This window comes from Myiozetetes cayanensis, unplaced genomic scaffold, assembly GCF_022539395.1.
Source record: "Myiozetetes cayanensis isolate MyiCay16 unplaced genomic scaffold, myiCay2020 scf1, whole genome shotgun sequence".
Taxonomy (NCBI): Eukaryota; Metazoa; Chordata; class Aves; order Passeriformes; family Tyrannidae; genus Myiozetetes; species Myiozetetes cayanensis.
The window spans coordinates 131,986,377-132,008,422 of record NW_026086604.1 but is presented as its reverse complement, the minus strand read 5'-3'; the positions used below and the strand labels follow the sequence as shown (position 1 = coordinate 132,008,422).

The 22,046-nt window shown below is 37.3% G+C and overlaps 1 protein-coding gene across 2 annotated transcripts in view; it reads right to left on the bottom strand.

The window, feature by feature from the left end:
• The window catches only part of PLXDC2 (plexin domain containing 2), a 254,952-nt gene that overhangs the window by 222,655 nt on the left and 10,251 nt on the right, over positions 1 to 22,046 (bottom strand). The gene's annotated exons all lie outside the window — the stretch shown is intronic.

Here is a 22,046-nt window from a genome sequence, read left to right as displayed (position 1 = left end):
AAGGATATATAATTCAGAACAACAAAGTCATGAGCTACTGCAGACAGTTTTCTTCTTTTTGTTCAACCAGTTTTTTAAAAAGGAAACTAACTGTAAAAATAGAGTTTCTAATAGTCCTCACCACCACATATTTTTCCTTGTTGATAACAGCTCTCTTCAGATTTAAGAAAGCTCTAAAAGATCTCATTTATCTAATCTATCAGAACCAATTAATTTTACCAGAAAAATATTCCTCTCATATCCTCAAACATCAGACCTTTCGTGTTCCCATAATTCATCTCCCCAAACTGCTCCCAACTCTGTAATTGGAGTTCGTGTCTTTTTTCCCACAGTTCTTTCAAACACCACTTCAAGTCCCATCATTTCTCATTAACTAGTAACTTCTGCAACTCTCTTTGATAGAAGAGTCAAATCCCCCAAGTCTAAACTTCGTAAATTAGCATTTATTAATCCATGTTTCACCCTGCTCTGTATTATCTGCCACTGAATCAGGAATACAAACTGCTTCTCCGTTCCTAACATGTTAGATGACTTTAGAAAGCTTCTCTTTTATTGTCCTCTGTACAAATCATTCCTTTGCACCCCATGCTGCCCAAGAGTGACACAATGCACAAGATGTTGCTCTAACAGTATGGTATGACATGCCATTAAAAATCAGTTGTGAAGTATTCTCTGAGAGATGCTGCAAGAAATTTCCCCTGCTGTATGATGAAAGCAGATACAAGCAATCTTTTAATTACTTGCACCACATTTCAGCTCTCTTTTTTCTTTTCTTCTTGATCACCCACACCCAAAGGGCTTAATTCTGGTGGTTCTGAAAGCTTGAGCTGAAGTAACCTTAAATGAAAAATATCTTTATACTGAAGTAAAAAAAAAAAAAAAAAAGATAATCATGCATCATTACAGAATCTGAGTTTCCATTTCAGTGGGTTCAATCTGGAAATAAGAGGCTCAGAATTGCCCAAGATGCCAACCATAATTTTTGGTAAAGAGGGTTCAAGAAAGCTTTCGTATTCCACCACCCCAGTTTTTCTCTTTAATAGTACAGAACAAAATGGCCACACAATAAATATTTCCATACATATGAATACTATGAATGCCACTGTAAAGGCGAGGAGATAGGAGAAAATTCTTCATTACTAAGAAGTTAGATTACTAACTGGAAAATTCTCTACATGAAATATAAGATGTTAGTGAAGGAAAAAATGGTGAGTGGGTTGAGGCACTCAGGAAGCCAATCCAGTACAGACAGACTTTCCCTGGACAGAAGATGATAAATGTGCAGAGGACCTGTTTGTAAACTGAAAATTCATCTAGTGGATTAGGCAGACAATTTTTTCCTTAGGATCTTAGCAGGGTTTTTGTTTTGTTTTCTCATCTGACAGTACTTTCAATTATTGAGACAGAATGACAAAAGAGCATATGTGCTCAATGATCAGAGGACCTGCACCATCAAACTGGGCATCTGCTACTCATTTCCAAAGGATGCTGCAAGTGAGGCACAAGTGAAAACCAGAATACTGAACAGTCCTGAGCCAGGCCAGCTGGAGCAGGACCAAGAAATGGGGTTATTTGTAGAGGAACTTAACAAAAGTGGTCTGTAGAAAGTAATTTGTACCTGGGAATGCACCCTGTAATTGTTTCATTGTGTTTGATCAGCTACATTACAGAGATGATTTAGGCATATGTATGGCCAAAAACAGACCAAAGAGCAATTGCAAAGGTGATTCCACCTCAACAAAATATCTTTGCATTTGCTCCCAAATAGAGTCAAAATGCACTTCCATGACCCAGCCATTAATCTATGAAAATATAACTGGATCTGGAAGAACTGTATCCTTGAACAGGATGCATCACAGAAATAATCACCTAATTTATGAAGCTGAAGGGTCTCCTCTGACTTGATTTCATTCTAGCTTGATTTGCACCTGCCCCATGCTGTCCTGAATTGCTCACTCATTTTTGAAAATGTTGTGGCTACCTACGGCACTCACCAGCTGTAACTGCAGCTGTTATTTCTGTTGCCCTTTTTTCAACAACAACAAAAAAAAAAGGGTCTTTTTTCTTCCATCTTCCCATGTAAACTGACAGCCTGGTAAAAAACATTTTTCATAGAAAATTCTGAAGCATTTCAGAAATGGTGAGTCCAATCAATTAAATGAATAATAGTTGCTCAGAATCACTAGGGGTGCAATGTTATTTTTAACTTCTTTCTATTGACTGCACAGCATTTACAGAAAACATGGTCTTACTTCAATTACTTTTTATTTCAATAAGTCTTAAAAATATTTTTTCTTCTTCCTGTATGGCTTCAGATAAATCCCTGAATAACCTTCTTAATAATTCTGTAAGGAGGACATAGTTTCTTAGATTTTATGGAGACAGTAACTCTTCATAAATGTGTGTTGTCTAACACAGCTTCTACTAGAAACCTTTGTAATCTCACCACATTCTGGGAAAGGGAAGAGGGAAAGAACTCCTTTTCATTGAAAGCATGGTTAGCAGTGAGTTTCTTCAAAATGGTAAATGGAATCACAAAAATTGAAGTCAGAAGGGACTTTCAGGACAATCTTGTCCAATCCCTGGCTCAAAGCAGATCTCTGTAGATCAGCCTGCTCAAGCCCATGTCCAAGTGAGCCTAAAGCACTTCCAAGGACAGAGACACCACAACCTTTCTATACATCCCATTCCAGTATTTGATCATTTTCATGGTAAGAAGAAAAAATATCTAAACAGAATATCCACAAACTTTTAAAATCTATGACTGATTTAAAGTCACACTAATTACAAAACCCCCACAATTCCATTTTCATTGCTTTTTGCCCATCAACCCCACAAATGCAAAGTTTGATTTGAATTTCTTTTGTCTCTTGATCAAATATCTGAGTGGTAAATGAAAATCTGTAAATAAAATGTGTACAGGAATTCTGTACAGATGTAGAGCGAAAAAAAGATCCAAAATGCAGCATGAACATGGCAGTACATCATCCTACAGACAAAGTAAGTCTGATAGTTGTCCAACTAACCATTTTTATGAAAAAGTCTTTACCCTGTCCCCTACTACTACAGTACATAGAGCTACAAATGTAACAATACATGGTTTGCATTTCCTTAGGTAGACACCACAATTTTCACTTGTTTTATTATTTTCAAACTGCAAAGTTGTTTAACAGTTAATGTTCCTCTGCAGAATATTAGGAAAGAAGGGATTCTGTGGAATAACAGGGTTTAAGAATTTTATATATTACATCTATAAGAATGGGACATACTCCTGAAGAACATGTTTATTGCCTATGTTGGGGATGTTCACATTACCCTCTTAAGTGACTTACTCTTTTGAAATTCATCAGAGCTCTCAGACTCCATAACTATCAGCAGTAAGTTCTTACAGGTTAAACATGAGTCACATGAAAAACAAAACAAGACTCCAAAAAAATCACAACCTCTTGTTTTCTTCAGCCTTTTTATTTGTTCCTTTCTGTTTTACTGGATTTTTTCCTGTAGTATGAGAAGACAAAAGCAGAGCTTTTGGCTTGCATGCTCAATTCTTGTTAGTTTTTCTATCTTGTCTCAATTGGTACTTTTCAGAACAAAAAAGTGCAAGGCAAAGAAATATCATCCATTTGGGAAGGTCTTTTAACCCCAAAGTATTTTCTAGCTCATTTCTGAACACTGTTGTAGGGGTTCTGAACCCCATAGGTTTCATGTAGGATGACCTTAAATGAATTCAGCAGTCAAGTAGAAGACAGTCACTGATATACCTTTAGAGAACAAAAGAAAAAAAGTGCAAGGACTGTTACACCCAGAACAGATACAATGAGGAAAACCTGGGTTAAACAAAGACCAGAATCACTTATCCTAAAAACAGATAACATGCAACCTCAAAGACACTGAAAAAAGAGCAATGTTGAAAGGAACGCTAAAAGAAAACCCTAGAATGGCAGGCAATGAAATCCCATGTTATCCCATTCTCATCATCAGGGTGACTGGGTGTAACATAGAAAGAAGAAATCAGGTGTTTGATCTGCTTGCACCTCAAAGTAGGTTTTTTGTTTGTTTGTTTGGTTGGTTGGTTGGTTGGTTTTTTTTAATAACTAGTGCAGCTAGGACTTTAGGAGGCCCGATAAACATTTCCAATATTGGATAATGCTAATTCAGCAATGTCCAAGGAATTACAGTATATGAAATATGCACCCATAGCCATAAGCAAAGATTGCTGAAGAGTTCATTGGGTCTTTTCCCCAAAAAAGCTCTCCTACAAATGGGACTAAATTAAGATATGATGGTAAGAAGAGATGAAAAAATTATTTCTTAAATCAAGTTGAATCCAATTTTCCCTCATTTTCTTTTCAATACTTTAAACTAAATGACCAGTTGTGGTAAAATTTGCCTTTTGTAGCAATTGCACAGATTTTGCAGCTGCCCCTGGATACTACCAAGTGCCTTGAATTTTACTTAAAAATTATAGAGGCAATTTTGACAGGACTTTCCCTTAACCACTTTATTTTACCTCTTGGCTTTTGTTAGATGCTTAAGCTGTAGAGTCTCAGACTGAAGTGATGTAGTAGCTTATATTTTCAGGGATACAGTCACTTATATAACTACTTATAAGTTAAATATGAAAACATGCCTCTATATTACCCCTTGGAGACCTCCTGAGAAACAGAAGGCGAGTTCTGTCCTCAGCTGGAGGAGGCTGAACATAGGTGAGTTTGTAAAATGTTATCTGTGTTGTCTGGATCCATTTCAGTATCCATCTGCACTTTGAAGGATGGAAGAATTCGGTGGCTGATTTTAACAAAACCTTTTAAGAATTCCTTAACATCTCTCTTGGAGACAGCACAACTTCAGTTTCCAGTGCTGATTTCACTGCCTTATGTTATTTGCTCATTTAAAGCTAATTGTAGAGCAGGTCACATTCAAGTCACTGGAAAAAAGCCCAGTTACTTTTATGGTGCATGACCAAGATCTAAAAGAAAATAATAAAACCATTAATTAAATTCATTTAAAGGGAAAAACAGCAACAAGCAAAAACAACCCAGCTGTGGTTATTGAGAATCACATGTAATTTTTCTAACCAATTATGTTCCAGGTAAGTACAGGGGTCATTGCTTTTTTAAGCTTTATAAAACCCAAACCACAGAGCACCTCCTGTTGTCTCACACTGCCATACCTGGCTTGGCCTTTGTAATCACAGTATTTGGGTTGTAATTTGCAGACATCTACTGGCACTTTAAGCTAGAAATTTCTCTTATCCATCCCTTCTTTTCCCTAACAACATGGAAGACAGCTGTGAAACATCAGACCTGAGAACTGAAGCACTCTGTGTGCCATGCAAAAAGTCCATTATCATCAGAAGGCAAACATGTTGCTTTTTCCATATAGGAGTGAATTCAAAACATGAAATAATTAACTCATTCCTGAGCGTATGAGTGAACTCAAGCTAAAAATACTGGCTGCAGAATACAGCATCTTCATTTTACATTCAGGATAATGTGGAGACTCAAAACATTCCCTCCCTTATTTATTTATGTGCAACAGCAATAATGTCCTTTTCAGGCAGCAGCAAGCATACCAGAAACTAGAGTTCTGTCTCCACTCCTATTCTGTGGTTCAAGACTGAGAAGAGAAAAATCCCAGCAGCATGGCACAAGATTATTAAAATATAATAGATTTTACAAGTGAAGCAAACTGTACAAGAGTGACAAGATGCCAAAGCTTTGACACCTACAATGTCCAGACAAGCAACACAACATGTACAGACCGAGCAGAGCACAGTGTCTGCTGTTCACTAGGCTATATGAAATGCTTACTGAGACCCCGGATGACAAAGTTTACCTAGTGCATTCCTTCTGTTCACCCACCATCAGGCTCAGTAAAGCAAACAGGCTGTGAAATCAATAACTTCCCAATTGTTCATTTTTAGGAGAGGCACAACGCTGTTTTATATAAATGAGACTGAACTGCCAACATTTCAATGAATCTGAAAGAACTTACCAGCCACTGACCCAGAAAGATAATCAGCACACACCAGTGAGCACTCAATGCTTCCCCACTAGAGAAGCGGTTTAGTAATGGTGACATAACTCCCAGCTTCTGGGTCATGAGATATAAAATATCATTACTTTTCAGTAACTATTCAGTGACTCAGAGGACACAAGAAGAACTGGCAATCACAGTCTTTTTTTTTTTTTTTTTTTTTGTACTTGTGATGAGCAATTTCTGGCTAGACAAGTGGTTCTCTACAGTGCCAGGCTAAAGGATGCCAAGTCTATTCTGTTCCAGCCAAGGACTCACACAGGTATTTCAGTGGGATTACCCAAGAGCTTGACAATTGACTACAAGTTTGAAGGTCATGTTGGACTGGTACCAAAGTGCTCAGCACGAAATCTTTCTTGATGAACTCTTCTGTATAAATGTGTATTGTAAAAACAAAAGAGAAAGATCTTAAAAGGTGTTTAGATACCAAAAGGATTTAGATACCAAACTCCCATTGTTGTAACATGCTTAAATATCTCTGAAGATATGAGCCAAAAACCACCCTCTACACTTCCAATTACTCTGTTTGTTGGGAGCTTTAGCAAAGAGGCCAGTGAAGAACAAGCCTGCAGACAGGCACATCCCACATGGCAACCTGGCAGGCTAGAGAGACTTTTGCAACCATATGAATTTCTGCTTCTCTAATTTGGCTCTCAACCACAAGCATTAAAGATTCTTCAAAACAAAAAAAGAAAAGGTTTCCTATACTACAACTGCCCTACAAAAGTAGCTGTAGTCATTCACAGTTGCAAACAACCAATACATTACACTGAGCCATATGCATCACTTTCCTTAATATGTATCAGGGAAATATCTACTTTACTTATAAAGGCTTAGTTCAACAGGTTAACTAAAACTCTGTTATAGCTGCCTGCCTAAGGAGAGAAGCCATACTGGTCCTTAAATGGATAGTCATGTGGCACATTCAGCTGTGGTGCACATTTTCTCTGTAATTTCCCTTCTCTGAGCGTGGAGTCTTTGACATGCAGAAGAATGGACAGCACTTGTCAAACTATGATTACTTCAGAAATTGAAATACATAAAATAATAACTGAGGCAATCAAATGCACACATAACTATCATTTGCTTGGAACACAGACAAGCAGATAGCAAATGATTCAATTTATAATTAATTCAGAGAAAGAAGGAGGAGTTGAAAAAAAACACAACTATATAAATACATTCTTCAGGACTTGGCAGAAAATAATGACTGAACATGGATCTCAAAAGGAAAATTAATGAATGACAACAAGAGCAGCACATGTGTAATTTGAAGATAGACTGCAAGAAAATTAAACATGTTGCTTATGGGAAAATAACCACCTTCTCCATATTTTGCTCAGAAAAAACACATGGTTCCTAATGGAATTCAAGGCTATTATTCAAGCAGAAGCTTCTCATGAAGGCAGAAACTGTGAAAGTATGCTTCCTAAAGCAGAGCCCCAGGAGATAATTGAAGCCTTGGAATCATAGCAGTGATTTTCTTGAACACTCAACCCCAGATTACCTAAAATAAAATCCATCAGATAAGAACATACAATGCAATAACATAAAGATGACACTGAGTGAGATGTAAATAAAGTGGAAGAAAATAAAATGTATAAAAAACCTTTGGGGAAAATTATGGGTGAGTACTTGCACATATACCCATATAAATTGACCTTTACTATATAAATCATATACCTGGAAAAAAAATACTTTAAGAAATCCTAATTCCCTTTTGAGAGGACTGTCCATAAGTTCTACATACCTTAGCAGTGTTTTAAGAGCCTTGCAATAGCTGTAATTTTCAGAAATCAACCACAGTTTTGAAGATCACACTCAAAAAGGTTTTCTAAAGGGAACACTGAAAGAGATGGACTCGACATGTAGAAATAATCCAGATATCATAGCAATGCTATGTGAAGAGCCCCAACATCTGGTTTAAACTCATGAAGATTTAAATGGAAGCCAGACTCACAAAACAGATCCCAGCTTGACAATTCACACATTACAACTGCCTCACTAAGAGCAAGAAATATTTTTATGGAAGTTATATTTAGGGGAAAAAAAAAAAGTCCTATTTAATTAAAAACTCAGTTCCTAAATCATACGATGCCGCAAGTTTGGAGAGAAAAGAAAACAAAACAACTGTTTTCTTCCTATGATCAGTAATGAAATTAAATCTGTAGTCTTCTCAGCCATGCAGCCATTTCTCAAGGTCATTCAGTGTTAAATTAAATTATTAGAAGAGCCTCATACTCCTTCTATGAGGACCAGGTCCCATTCCGTGTTCCTCTTCCAGATGTTAGCAAATAATGGCGTGCTAACCTTATTATTTACCTTCAAAGTTCCCTCACCACCAATGAACTTTGTCACTGCTGCTCTGAAGTTAGGGTCAGAGGACAGCAGGGAGAGAGATGTGTTTGTACGATTTTCCAGATACTGCTTACATATAACCAGTGCACTTATTAAAGTTAAATGACATCTGTGTGAAAATTATATTGTCCCAAGTCCTGCAGCTGCAGAGGCTGATGCAACTTTTTCCTAAATGAGAGAATTTAGCCATTCTTCAGTCCCAAGCTAGACAGAATGCACACCATACATTATGCAGGGATGCAAAACCATCTCTCTCTGCAGCAAGGTGCAACACCAGCGAGGAAGGGTTAGAGAAAGGATTATCAGCTTAGGGTATAGCATGCAAGCTGACACATCTAATTTATGAGCTAAAAAGTCTATGGAGAGACCTTAAAATAGGGAAGCAATAAAAACTATTCAGAGTATCTAAGACCCAGTGGGCAAAGGTGGCCAAATAATGGCAAGAAATTAAATAGGCTTAATATACTACTGGGCTCTCACAGATAAGTGCCATTAACTCCCACATACTTCATTTTCTAAAAGATCAATTACACAAGTCCTGCCACTGAATAAAGATTGTGGCTTCTACTCTGGCTTCTAGGGGAGAAAAGAAATTAGTCTGGACAATTTAGAAATTATACATGCAAATAAAAATTCCAGTATTATTATTTCTCAACAAATCGCATGATTTCTTGAGGCTTGTAGTGTTTAATTTTGGAGTTAGTTGCATGGTAAAGCTTTATTCGTGAAGGCAGGGATATGAGTCAGTTATCCTCAGCACTGAAAAAGCCTGAACACTGTACTAATGTGAATCTATTGACTGCTCAGCCTATACACTGGACTAGGAAATATATCTTCCAGTATCACCAAATAAAATATAAAATTTTACAGTCTTATTTTCTCTGGTTACTGATAAAAATCACTTTGAAGACCATAGTAAATTAGTACTAGGCAAAACAGTGCAGCACTTGCTCCTGGTAAAGAGGAGGTTTCCAGACACAGCAAAGTTTGGCTGCTACATTCATGTCCTTGTTACAATAAAGTTTTTTCTGGCATCTGCTGCCCTATAATCAGTGCTTGGATGCTAATAATTACATGGGATATGATACTGTACATCTAAACTGTGTTTCAGTGAACCAAAGAAAAGGACTAAATCAGAAGCAAAAGAAATAATTCAATAGTGAACCAAATGAATAGCCAAGACACAGAATGAAAGTTTGGGTTCTCTCTCAGGTGTTTCCATTTTCTGACATTTTTTTGATATGCAGTAAAAAACCTGTATTTATACTAAATGGGATACTACCAAAGATCAAGTCCTAAATCACAATTGCATTTAAAAGAATTGATGTAACACATGCCTCTTCTGGGAGTCCTGAGGGCAGAGGGGTTCTTACAGCTTCTCTTCACATGATGCAGAAATGGGTGAAATTGGTATTGATGGGTCAGGGTACAAAGCTCCCTTAGGCATCCTTCCCTTTCTTGCTAAACTCTTCAGACATATGTCTTTGTTTGTGTGTGGAGAAATACGGGCAACATAAATACAAGCTTGCCTGAAACCTGGAGACTGAACCAACACAACAGTGATTTCACTGCCCCTGTGATTTGAACCATGTTGGAAACTTCCTTGCTATAGAAACCAACCAAACGTATTAAAAATTGTCATCAACCTTGAAGACAAAAGGCACAAAGAAGGAAACATTTTCTCAAAACTGCTGCAGTCCAGGCACAGAAATTGATTTTCAGTTAGGTTCTTTTACAGAGACAATACTTGAAAGAACTGGGATTGAAAGTGAATCTCCTGAAAATTGGTTTGGCGACTATCCTAAACTGTAGGATGAAATTGTATCTTGCACTCTTCATTACTTGGAGTCTTTAAATCAGATTTCTTGTAAGATAAATGCATACTCAGGCCTTAACAATACAACATCAAAGTTACAAACTCCTAATGAACCCTAGGAATGGACACTGTTACTTAGCTACCCATCACAGAGCATTTGAGGTTAGTTTCATGGTGACACACACTCATATTGCTAAATCTTTCTGAAGCACAGATATTCCTAAATCTGTCTTCCAGTTTTTAAACTAGCCTGTACAGCCCTGCTGTCCTTTGGATACTCTAAAGAAAGACACTGGACAATGGAAGAGTGTTTTAGTGCTCTTTGTCCCCTATGATTGTAAGACTGAAATAAGCTCTAAGAAGACAAAAGCAAGAGAATATACTCTCAGCACCTCTAACAGTACAGTTACTTTCTCACACTGACCAGCCAACTTGTTTGGCCTCTCTGACGCAGCAATTTGGGCCACCAATTCTACCACTTCTTCAAGATTCTTTTTGCTACTGAACTCCATTTTGAGACTTTCTGGTTTCTTTTGCCTAAATGACATTCTAGAAAAGGGAGGAATGGCACAGAGTAAGGAGCTAGAACCCTCTCAGTGTGTTTCCCAACTTCAAATGGCAGAGTACTGCTCCTTTATCCTTTCAAAAGTTGCTTTCTCTTCTCCTGTCAGTGTGTGCTGGGACACACAGACCTCCCCTTAGCCTTTACTAATTGTTATCACACCAATTTTGCAATGACAGAGTGCATAAGTCCCATAACTGAAGTTACATGACCTTTAGGAACCAACACAACCTAAACACGGTACTTGAGCACAGCTTAATTACAGGATTAAGGAACAGGCTGTCTGATGTGCATAACATGCCTGTATTCCTTCAGGAGGATGCTTGAAGTGTTATGATGCTTCATTTTCAATCCTCCACTACACTGGGGCCACAGTGGTTTTCAAAACCAGTGATTAGGCATCCTCCCGACATTCACGCTGCAAGGTTTGGACTGCAAAGTAGTACAGCAGGGTTATATAAGTGCTATCATAGTATCATTATGCAAAAACCTTGAGTGAAATCTGTAGATAAACAGCCATGCCATAAAGACTTTGCAGAAGCCAGCAGGTTAGACACACAACTGTGATGCTAAAAAACCACAGCCTTTGGGACAGCTGGAGCAGAAACAGCGAAGTTATGATATAACCCATGCCCACAGACAGCACTGCTGGTGAAACTACAAGCCAGATCTCCTGGACAAAAGCCCATTGGGATGCTCTCCAGGCAGCAGAAGCTGTGGCATTTGTTTTAGAGTCTAGCACGCATGATTTAAGTGTCTTTTCAGATTATAGCAAAAAAGAAATTGCAAGGCCAGAACGTAAAAAAAGTGGATTGCCTGTGAACATGTCTACTTCTCTTACATCTCCAGTCTCAGACGTCGGGCAACACCCTTGCATTGCACTGCTCCTGAAGGTGTTTATCTGTGGAAGACTGAGCAGTGTTGAAGGACTCATCCATCACCTCCTGAGATGGCTAAAACACTTTCCTCCGCAGTACTGCACAACAGGACCCAAAGGAAGCAGTTTAACATTATGCAGCAGCAATACCTGAGTTAGAACTCCAGTACCCTACAGCCATGTCTATCCACTATATAATGTTTCATAAATTTTAAATATGCACTCATTAAAGAGCTTTTTTGACTCTGAAAAGGAAGCACATTCAGAACCTCACTGCTTTACTAGTTACTGATCTTTGTATTTGCAGCCTAAATTTATTCATGGCAAATGTATAACTGTTTGTTCTTTACCTCAAATATCTCCTTTTTTTTCTCTGCAAATATATTTACAGAAAGCTATCACAACTTTTTCCAACTTTATTTTGTGAGACTAAAGAAACTTATCCCATCTTACAGAGGAGGATTTGTCCTTTTCATCCCAAGTAGGCTTCTTCTGCACCTGTTGCAATTTGAATGAATTTTTATTGCAAATGAATGATCAGAACTTTATGAAATATTCTGTGCTCAGTTGTATCAACGTACTTCCTTCTTGCTGCTGAAAAAGCTGGTTCTCATATCTTTTAGTAGCACATTCGCTTTTTCCACATCTGTCACATAGTTTTAAGGTCCAGTTTTTCTGCAGTAAGGAGGCAGATAAGTTTTTATTTCAGTTTAGAAGCAGAAATTTTGTCTGTGAGTCACCCAATGTGTGAATTTTGACTATGTATTATTTCATGCCTTTTTCATACTCCACCATCTTCTAATTATTTTTATGGGAATGTTTAGTCCTCCTCTGACATAAATTAAAAGGAGTCGTCAGTACAACAACAGAATTTACTGGCATACTCCCACTTTTTAGTGCAATTTTATTACGAAAATACTAAAAAGGACCAGTCCCAAAGCCAGTTTATGAGAATTTCTGTTTGTCTGGAGGGAAGCTGCTACTACTTTCTCTTTCACAGTCTTGCTATGTCCATTACAATTCCTCTCCTAGTAACCATTTTCCCACTCTGACCATCCCCTACAACCAGCATGATGTGAAAGCAATGTGACCCTGACATTACATGAATTGGTTGGAGCACAGCGCTAACAACACCAAAGTTGTGTTTTGATCCCTGTATGGGCCATTCACTTAAGAGTTAGACGCAATGATCCTTGTGGGTTCCTTCCAACTCAGAATATTCTATGATTCTAACTAACAACCTCTGTGGGATATAATAACAAATGCCCTTGGGAAGAAAAGTAAAATAAGACGTAAGAAAAACTGTTTTCACTAAACAGTAAAGTAATAATCTTCCCTTTCATAAGTCACTCAGATCTTTTTAAAAAAATTAAAAAAGGCAAAATCATTACATCACTATATAACTGAAAGTTCAAAATTATTTTTTCCAAAAGTGTTCTAAAGTCTAATTGCCTGCATTTATTTTCTCATTCTGAAAAATGAGACACATGACAAAATGTCATGTAGTACCAAATTAAAAAAACAGATCTTTTTTTTCCCAGAAAAACACTGAAAATCAAAGGGTGAAAAGGTGAAAGCTCCTTTTTTTTTTTTTTTGAATAAATACATTTTTGTGATTTAGTAATCTCTAAAAAAAATATGTAGAAAAACATGTTTCTTCCAAAACCATCTGCAGAACAACAACCTGCCTATGAAAATACAGATGTTCAGCTGAGAATGTTTTTGATTTGTATTATCATTATGGAGTGAAAACATTAGGGAATTTCTTTGCTATAACTGCTGGATAAACTTAGGAGAGATCTTTTTGGGTATGTATGTCTTAAAAGGCTCCTTTTTCAACAAAGCATTTTCTATAATTTGCATCAACATCTGTAGGCCTGTTGAGTTCCTTCTTTATTCACATTTCACTAGACCTATAATTAAACCCTCTTAAAAAATGCATCACTTAGGTGAAGAATCTTGAGGAAGGTTGTAATAGTTTGCTAAGGGCGAGCAACAAAGCTCCTTCTCTACTTACAAGTATTTCTTGCAAGATTCATTCTCTTCAGCGGATGGAGGGCTGCAGTAAAAGACAGCAACTGAGGGCTGAAGAGGTCATAAAACTCTCAAGGGCAGGAAATTACATAGGTATATCTGCCAATGAGGTCTATTTATGAAAAGTCATTAGGCATTCCCAATCTCTTCAGTTCCTGCTTCCCCACATAAGAGAACAGTATTTAAAGAGTAGTAAATGCCAATCATCCTGTTTCAATTTAAGTTTATTCCTCTATTTTCTTTTATATGCTAAGCATATTACTGATGTCAAACACAAAAGGTATCCACCTGCTAAAGAGAAACCAATTAGATGTATAAGCAAGTAAACTCTCCTGCAGCCCATGGAGAGTTTTGAAGCAGTAAATACCTCCTACAGTATTGATATCACTGATTTGGCTTTTGTTTCAACACGAGGTTTAGCCCCCAGCTCTAGCAACCTTTGAAGTCCTCACATTATTATGCTACAGCTGTAAGACTCAGGGAGCAGAAGTCACCTGCCTCTCAGGAGCTGTGGCACACACCAGGTGACCAAACCACACTGCCTTCCTCCTGGGCTGGAGAGCACTGTGAGCTTCACATGCCTTCTTGCTCTTAGGCTCTAGACAGGAGCTGTGAGCAGCTGGACCCAGACTGCTCCAGCAGGGACAGGTATAAACCTTAACAGGCAAATTGTTACTGAGGCACTGGGGTTTTAGCCAGAGTAAGGAAATCAAATTTACACTAACATCCGTAGGTATAGCTGTGCACAATGATCGTCAACACGTGAAGCTGCCTGTATAAGGACTAGCAAAGAAAAGCGATCAGAAGACCTCTGATGTCCCCATGTAGTCACTTCATTTGAATGCACTATGAGCTACTATCAGAAACCATATGAGGTACTAGTAGAAGTGAAAAGTGAAAAAGCAAAAGTAAATTTCAAGAAAAGACAATTATTAGATGTTCTCTGCAGTCTTTTGATTTATCACTTTGATTAGTACTGAGTCTTAAAAAGATGACAAAATACTGAACACAGTAATTAAGCTAGGATTAAGAGGGTTGTGTTTCCTGAATAGACTACATTCTATCAATAAACAAAAGCAAAACTTTGAGTGGAATATGCTCTTAGAATACTAAAACGAATGGTACCTCTGGGAAATAAACACACAAATGTTCAAAATAATATCCTTATTACAAAGACTGTGGAAACCAAAGTAGAAACAGGCAAATAAAAAATGAAAACAAAGAAAATTTACTGTATAACTGATATGCAGCCTTGTCTTTAAATATGACAATATTTACACACATGCATGTATACAACTACCAATACATACCTCTTCTGCTTGTGCATTTATATGAGGTTACATACTGAATGTCAAAATGCATATAACTGAGCACCACTCAAAATGGGTTTATAAGTATTTTCAGTGAATAATTCCACAGTGTCCCACAGCTCCTTCTAAATATTTCTAATTTATTTTGTATCCTTCCTACACAGCTTTTAAAGACATTTTACATGTCTTTAAAAAATATTTAGTGGCAGAAAACAAAGACAATCCAGATCAAAAGATCCTCTTGTACATACATCTCAGTGTTTCCCAGACCAGCAGCTTCCCCCAGGCCAGTGAGAGCTGCAGAGCTGAGATCTTCAGGAACTGATGGGAAACGTTCTTCAAGAAACACATATTCAAATATCTAGTGAGTACAAGGGACTACCGATCAGAAGTCATTCTGTCCCAAGACTATTATCTTTTCTATTTTGATTTCAAAGTCTAAATGGCTGAAATTCATTTTGCTCCCAAGTGAATGGCTTACTAAGCTGCAAAACCTTCACATTAACTGGCATTATTGAAAGTGAACAGAAAATAAACTCAACCAAACTAAATGGAAAATATAACCTTGTATACTGCACATCTACAAGTGCTAAAGAATATTTTGGGCACTTAGTTCCCACTGATGTCAGTGGTAAGATTAAGCACTTAGGGAACTGTACAGTTACTGTTGCAGGACTGCATGGTATAACTGTAAATTAATTTCATCTTATTAACTAGAGTCTCATATTTTCAGTTTTGCTGAGAGCATTCCAAATGTGTTGTGGGCATAGTAGAGCCAGACATTCCAAGCTAAATGAAGCACATGTTTCATGGAATATATTCAGCAAAGGATTAGAAAACTTCTAACATATTTTTTCCCACAAATCTGCTCTAAATATTCAGACAATTGTATATCTTTCAGAATTGAGATAATAATTTAACTCAATGACTTGATTAAATTTCCAAACCGGATAACTGTTCTTTAGAAAAAAGAAAAACATCCAACTAATGCAACTAATTTATAGCAGATCTTAAAATAAATCATACAGGTCATTAATTTTATATTGCAAAAGGTCTAGATATTAGATTAAATGCTCAGTTGCATATACTGCACAAGAAAATTAACAGGTCACATTGGCTGCCTTTTCTTCATTATCATTTCTTTGGGAACAACTCTTCAGCCACTTGGCATACCTTTCTTCAATTGTTGAATAATTTGATGCTTCTATTTTTAGACTACAGACTGTACAATCTTTCCATCAAGGAAAGAATCTAAAAAGTTATTATGCTGGACTCCACATCTTAAAGAATATCGGGTTCTTCAGAGCTTAAATTTTGGAGTACCTCTGCTGCAGGTATATCACAAAGCCAAGCTCAATTACAGTATCAAATCACTTTTTTTTGCTGCCTGTGACTATGTAGTGTAATGTAATGAAAGACCAGGTACACTGTATGTGTAGGCCAGAAGAAATGTTAGGAAGTCACATACTTTTTCTTCTGTCCTTGCACACTGAGGCAGAGGAATTCATGCTCTTATTGAAAAGCATCTGAAGGGAGCATTTGGAAAAAGGTCTCAGTAATATAACTATCCCTGCTCTATGGCATTTCTCCAGATTTCTCCTTTTCTAAGAAGATTTATACGGCCTTCATTATCTCCTTTACATAGATGCAAGAGATGCTGAATGTAAGGCTAGACTCTTCCAGGCCTCCACTTCTCTGCCAAACCTTTGCTCCAGGAAGTATGGATCTCTGCCTGTTCCATTGGCCTCACATAACTTCCACTTCTAATTCTTGCTCGAAGCACTTAAGGAAAACTTAAAAAGTAAAAGGTGGAAAAAGAGGAGAACAGAGTTGCAGAAAAGTGTTCCAAAATCTAAAATGGCAAACAAATACAAACCATAACTAAATTAATAACTTCACCCAGAGGTGGTGGGGGGTATCTGTTTTGGGCCAGGGATTTGGGGGTTTGGGGGGGATTTTTTTGCGGTATTGCTTTTGTTGTTGTGGTTGGTTTGTTGGGGGTTTTATGGGTGGTTTCTTTTGGTTTTGTTTTTGTTTGTTTCCTGTAAAGCATATGTTAGTATTCCCATGGAAGCAAAACAGATTCCCTAATTTAAGAGACTTCAGCTCTACTCAGCAGTAAGCTTGAATGGCATCTTGCAGAAACTGAGAGGAAAAAACCAGTCTTGGATTGCCAAATATTTATATGGAAGTTAAAGAGCTGCTGGCAGGATGGTGGAGTTCTGACAGAAATTGTAAAGATGCTATCAGCTTGTGTTTTAGTGAATAGTTCTTGTATATTCAACTTTTAAGTCTGTAATTCCATCACTAAGAAGCATACAGTGTCTGCTCTGAAGGTTAAACATGAAAATACAAATTAAAACTGTGAGGTTTTTTCTTGTTTCTACACTAAATTTGATTTGAGTGATTTTGGCAAGCCATTCAAAACTCCAGTGCTCCTTTGGTAAAATGAAAATAAATAATAAAAGTTATTAGACTTGGCAGTTTTGTGGCTTAATCCATCAGTATTTAAAAACAACTTTAATAAATGGTGATGATGAAACCTATAGAAAAACTTATAAATAGTTATTTCAAAATTCAAAGCCATCCATTCTAAATCCACAAATACTAAGTAAAAAATATTACAGCACAAATACCAAGAGGTGGGAGGGAGAAAAAACACATTACATGATTTTAAATCATGAAATGCACATGGGATTTTTTTCACTGAGTTTGTAGAATGATGGCTATTATTCTTCAAATGCCATTTGGCTGGATAAATAATAAACAGCAAGAATAGATTCAGTTCAGTGAATTTCCAACTAATACCTTGGCAGGTGGGTATCAGAATCCTCAAGGGAATAAAAGCAGAGATGTCTTGTTACTGATAAAAAGAGAAAGTTGAGGGAGATGGGCATCTCTGAATCAGAAGCATGTTTTAGGATTCATGGGAAAGATGAAGACTGGAGCAATTTGCCTCGGCAAAGATAAGTGATCTACCATGTCAGTTAACAAGTTAAGGAAATACAGCCCACAATTGCAGAGGGATGTGCAACGAGAGCAGAACATGTTTTACATTCAGCATCCCATGTTTAATGAAGCCATTATTTTGAGTTATATCTTAGTGTTTTCTGCTGGGATTTACAGTGCCTCAAGGATGGTCAGAGGATACTCTGTCAAGCTGCAAGTTACACCGCTATTGCCACAGCACAGCTGTAAATATACAGGAAATTACCACAGGGCCAAAAGAACTTAGCCTGTACTTATCTTTATCATCATTATTCAATTCTTTTCCTCTTCCCCCTTCAGAAAAACATGTTTATAGGAGTGTGGAAACAACTGGACCTTTGAAGAAATACTGAAAACCAGAAGTAACCCACTCTGCCTTCCTGGCCTGTCCTCCCCCCATCCTGTAATGCCTGGCTAAAACAGGTGTTCAGTAATGAAAAAGGAAGCATTGCTCCTGAATGCCTAGAAGCATAGCCCAGCACAGATCCAGACAAAAAGTCTTTTCATTCCTCAGATATTTTTTACAAGGAATCCATTGATAAGAGCAGTCACCTGGTAGGGAGATAGAGGTTGGGAACCTTTCCTTCCCAGTTTACCTGTCCTATATAATTTAGAGGTTTCTAACATTTCTTAAACTCTGCAACACAGTTCCTCCTTTCTACAATTTTCAGGAGTAAAGAATCAGAGAAAGTACTTTTTTTTTTAATAATTACTTTTTTAATACTGAAAAAGAAACTGAATTAGAGTAGCAAGTGCAGCATTTTCCCCTAAAGGGACACTGCTTCCCTATAGAGCTTCTGAATATATCTTTTCCTATCTTCACTCTCTGGCTCCCTACAGATTTAAATTACAGAAGAAAAATATGTGTCCTCAAAGTAACCTAGTTATTTAATCCACATGGATGTTTTGATCTCTTTCCTCTAGCCTTCCACACTGAATAGCCCCACAGAATTACTACGGGTGCTAAAATGTATAGAGTGAACTGAATCAGGCCTTTCATTCCTACCCAGGAAATATTCTCATAGTTCTCACAGTCAACCCATGGAGTCTGCTCTTCTTGCTCCTCTTTTTCAAATTTCAAGAGTCTCAAGCACTCTGAAACCAAATGAAATTCCTTTACCCTTAGAAATAAGCAAATTTCATTATCATATATTATAAACAGATAATACAAATAAAAGCATCAGCAATGAAACAGGCAACCAGAACTTTTCAGCCTCCAAATCCCAAATGCCTTCAAATAATACAATCAACAACCTAGGCAAATCAAGTGCATTTTCAGTACCAAGGTAAAAATCATTACCATTCATTCATTCTCTTCCTGGGAGCATACAAGCCATGCTCACTGCCCGTGGGAAAGTGGTATCAAGCTCTACTGTGACCAAAGATCCCACATGGCAATACTTCACATATGCTAAGGGTTACTGAGCACAGTACAAAATTAGAGGGAGGGCTTTGTGGGCTAAAGATTCATTTCAAATTGGCCCAAACTGCTCGTACAGGAGTAAACTGTGGCTGTGTTGAAGTATGTGAGGGCAGAATTTAACCTCTTTTTTTTCCCTAAATTAAATTCTAGATATAAAAGGCCCTATAAACATTTCAGCAACACCTACCAGCATGTTCTAGCACAAGTCAGTTTGGTGAAGACTTTACATATGCAATTCTCTTCAAGCACACACTTCAGTCACATTTTTAAGTGCTGTGCCAAATTGAGACTTGCAACTATTTTTCTTTTTATAATGAATCTACATATTTTCTGTCTTTGCCTTCTCCTACTTTATGGCAAAACTCTAAATGGATTTGAATTCTACTTAAAAGTCTAAAAAAAAAATTTCTCTAGATCTCCAAACAACACATTATTGGAAAAAGAGGGACAACTCTTTTTCAGTTGCAGACAAGCTTTGTAGCTGTACCAGCATCAGTATCAGACTCTCATATAATTAGAGAGATAAAGTTAAGACTGCAGTGGATTTATGCTGATCAATAAAACATAATTATGGTCATGCAAAAGATAACCAAACACTGGACAATCTCCCTGCCCACAAAGTTTTTAAGTTACAGTAGGAATGCTGGCTTGGTATGCACCCCCACTAAGCTGTGCCATAAAAGAGCAGAATAGGGATAAAATAATGAAATTCAAATACAGGCATGGGAGGGTCAAAGCTTAAGCTGAAAAACTGTTTTTATTTTACAGCCTACAGTAACTATAGCAAACTTCTGCAGTTAAAGCTGGACATAAATTCCTATCCTGAAGACCTTACCTTCAGTTTATTTTCTATACATGCCTAGGGACAAAAATGTGCTTCGTTACATCGCTGGGTCATCCCTTGAAGCTAACAGCAATTTTTTTGCGTAGAGAGTAGAACAATAAACCATAAATTTGCATTCAAGGATCAGCATGTAATAAGTGTTTACACTTAAATTTGATGTGAACCATGTGTGCTTATTGCTTCTCAAGCTCAGGCCACATTTTAGTGCCTTGGAGACGGATCATAAAATCTAAGTGAATATTTAGTTCACGCATCTCCTAAACGTGTCTTGCACATCATATAAAAAAAAATTAAAATAAAACCTCAATGTCCAGCTATTCAAGAGGAATGAAACATGCATGCATTAGAGGAGAGATTACTACTCTCTGCTCTTATCCACTACAACAACACAGGGAGGTGGAAGTCAGTCTTCTCTGCCTGATGAAAGATCTTTCTTTCTACAAATCATTTCAGGATTTGCAACAATGCTGCAAAACTTATTGCCACTGTTGCAAATGTTCTGGGGCTTTTGAGTCAACTAAATTCCAAGGTCCAAGATCAGAGAAAAGTCTTAAACATCCATATCTTTTTTTAGTCCACTCACCCTAGCACACCACTTGTATAGATTGCTACAGTTAAGCAAACATTTAAGCACCGTTCTAAATAAGGGAAGCTTTCCATAACTGGAGCCTAGAGATGAAACACCAAGTAATTCAAAGTATAAAGTCTGTTTGGAGTTTGGACTTTAACTTTTTTTGGTGGGTTGTTTCCCCACCCCTCACCCCACATCCCCACCACCCCAAGGGTTTTGTTGTTCTTGCTTTCTTGTTTTATTAGAGTTCTTTGGTTTGTGTTGGGTTTTTCCCCCCACTGATGGTTCTATTAGATATATTATCTAAAAGATAATTTAAATGTCTTTTCAAATTATGTTGGGGGGAGGGAAACTCATACACTTTGCAAGATAAGAATAACAGCATTTTAAAATTTAGCTTTTTAAACTTATCACCATTTCTGCAGAACAAACAAAAACAAGATGCTGAAAAGTGCTGGTCTGCTGTTCTATAAGTTCTGTTTTCAGCCAAATACTTACTCTACAGGAAACTTCAACATGATTTATAGCATCAGGGGCAGAGTATTGTACACGGACTGTATAAATACATGTCTTATAGACCATTTGTCAATAATCCTTCTCCTTAAAAGCTCATGAAGATACAGTACCAGTAAAAGCTGGCATCATATTTATGTGCAAAATAATAATATTCTACATCTTGTAATGATCATTTTCTGAGGAGGATAAATGTTTTCAACAATCAAAGCATTCTAGTCAGCAGTGCTGCGAACTGATTGCTTTGAAGTTCTTTCTTCTGACTCGTAATTTCTGAATCTGGATTGTTATTCTTAAAGTTTAATTTTACAGTTTGTGGAACACCATCTTTCTCTTCTCTCCAAGAACCCAAGGACAAAACCAAGAAGATTTGGACAGTCCTTCCAGATTGTCAAAGTGCCAACTGAGAGAAATCTGACCCAGTATTTGTCTTTGCTTCAGACATGCTTGTGTTTAGGAAAGAAACTTATCACACTAGACCATAAAGTGTGGCAGTTTGGGATCTGTTATATAAACAGCTGAGAGACAAACCCCTCTCCTGATGGAAGCCTGAGCAAGGAAAGGAACACCTGTAACGGCAGAACCTACAGGAGTCCCAAACTAAGCCTTGTTGACTCTGCACTAATCAGAACCCTTAGTCAGCTCTAATCTGGATTTTTTTCCCAGACAGACAGGTTACTTGATCAGAGATCTGACTACGACTTAAAATCT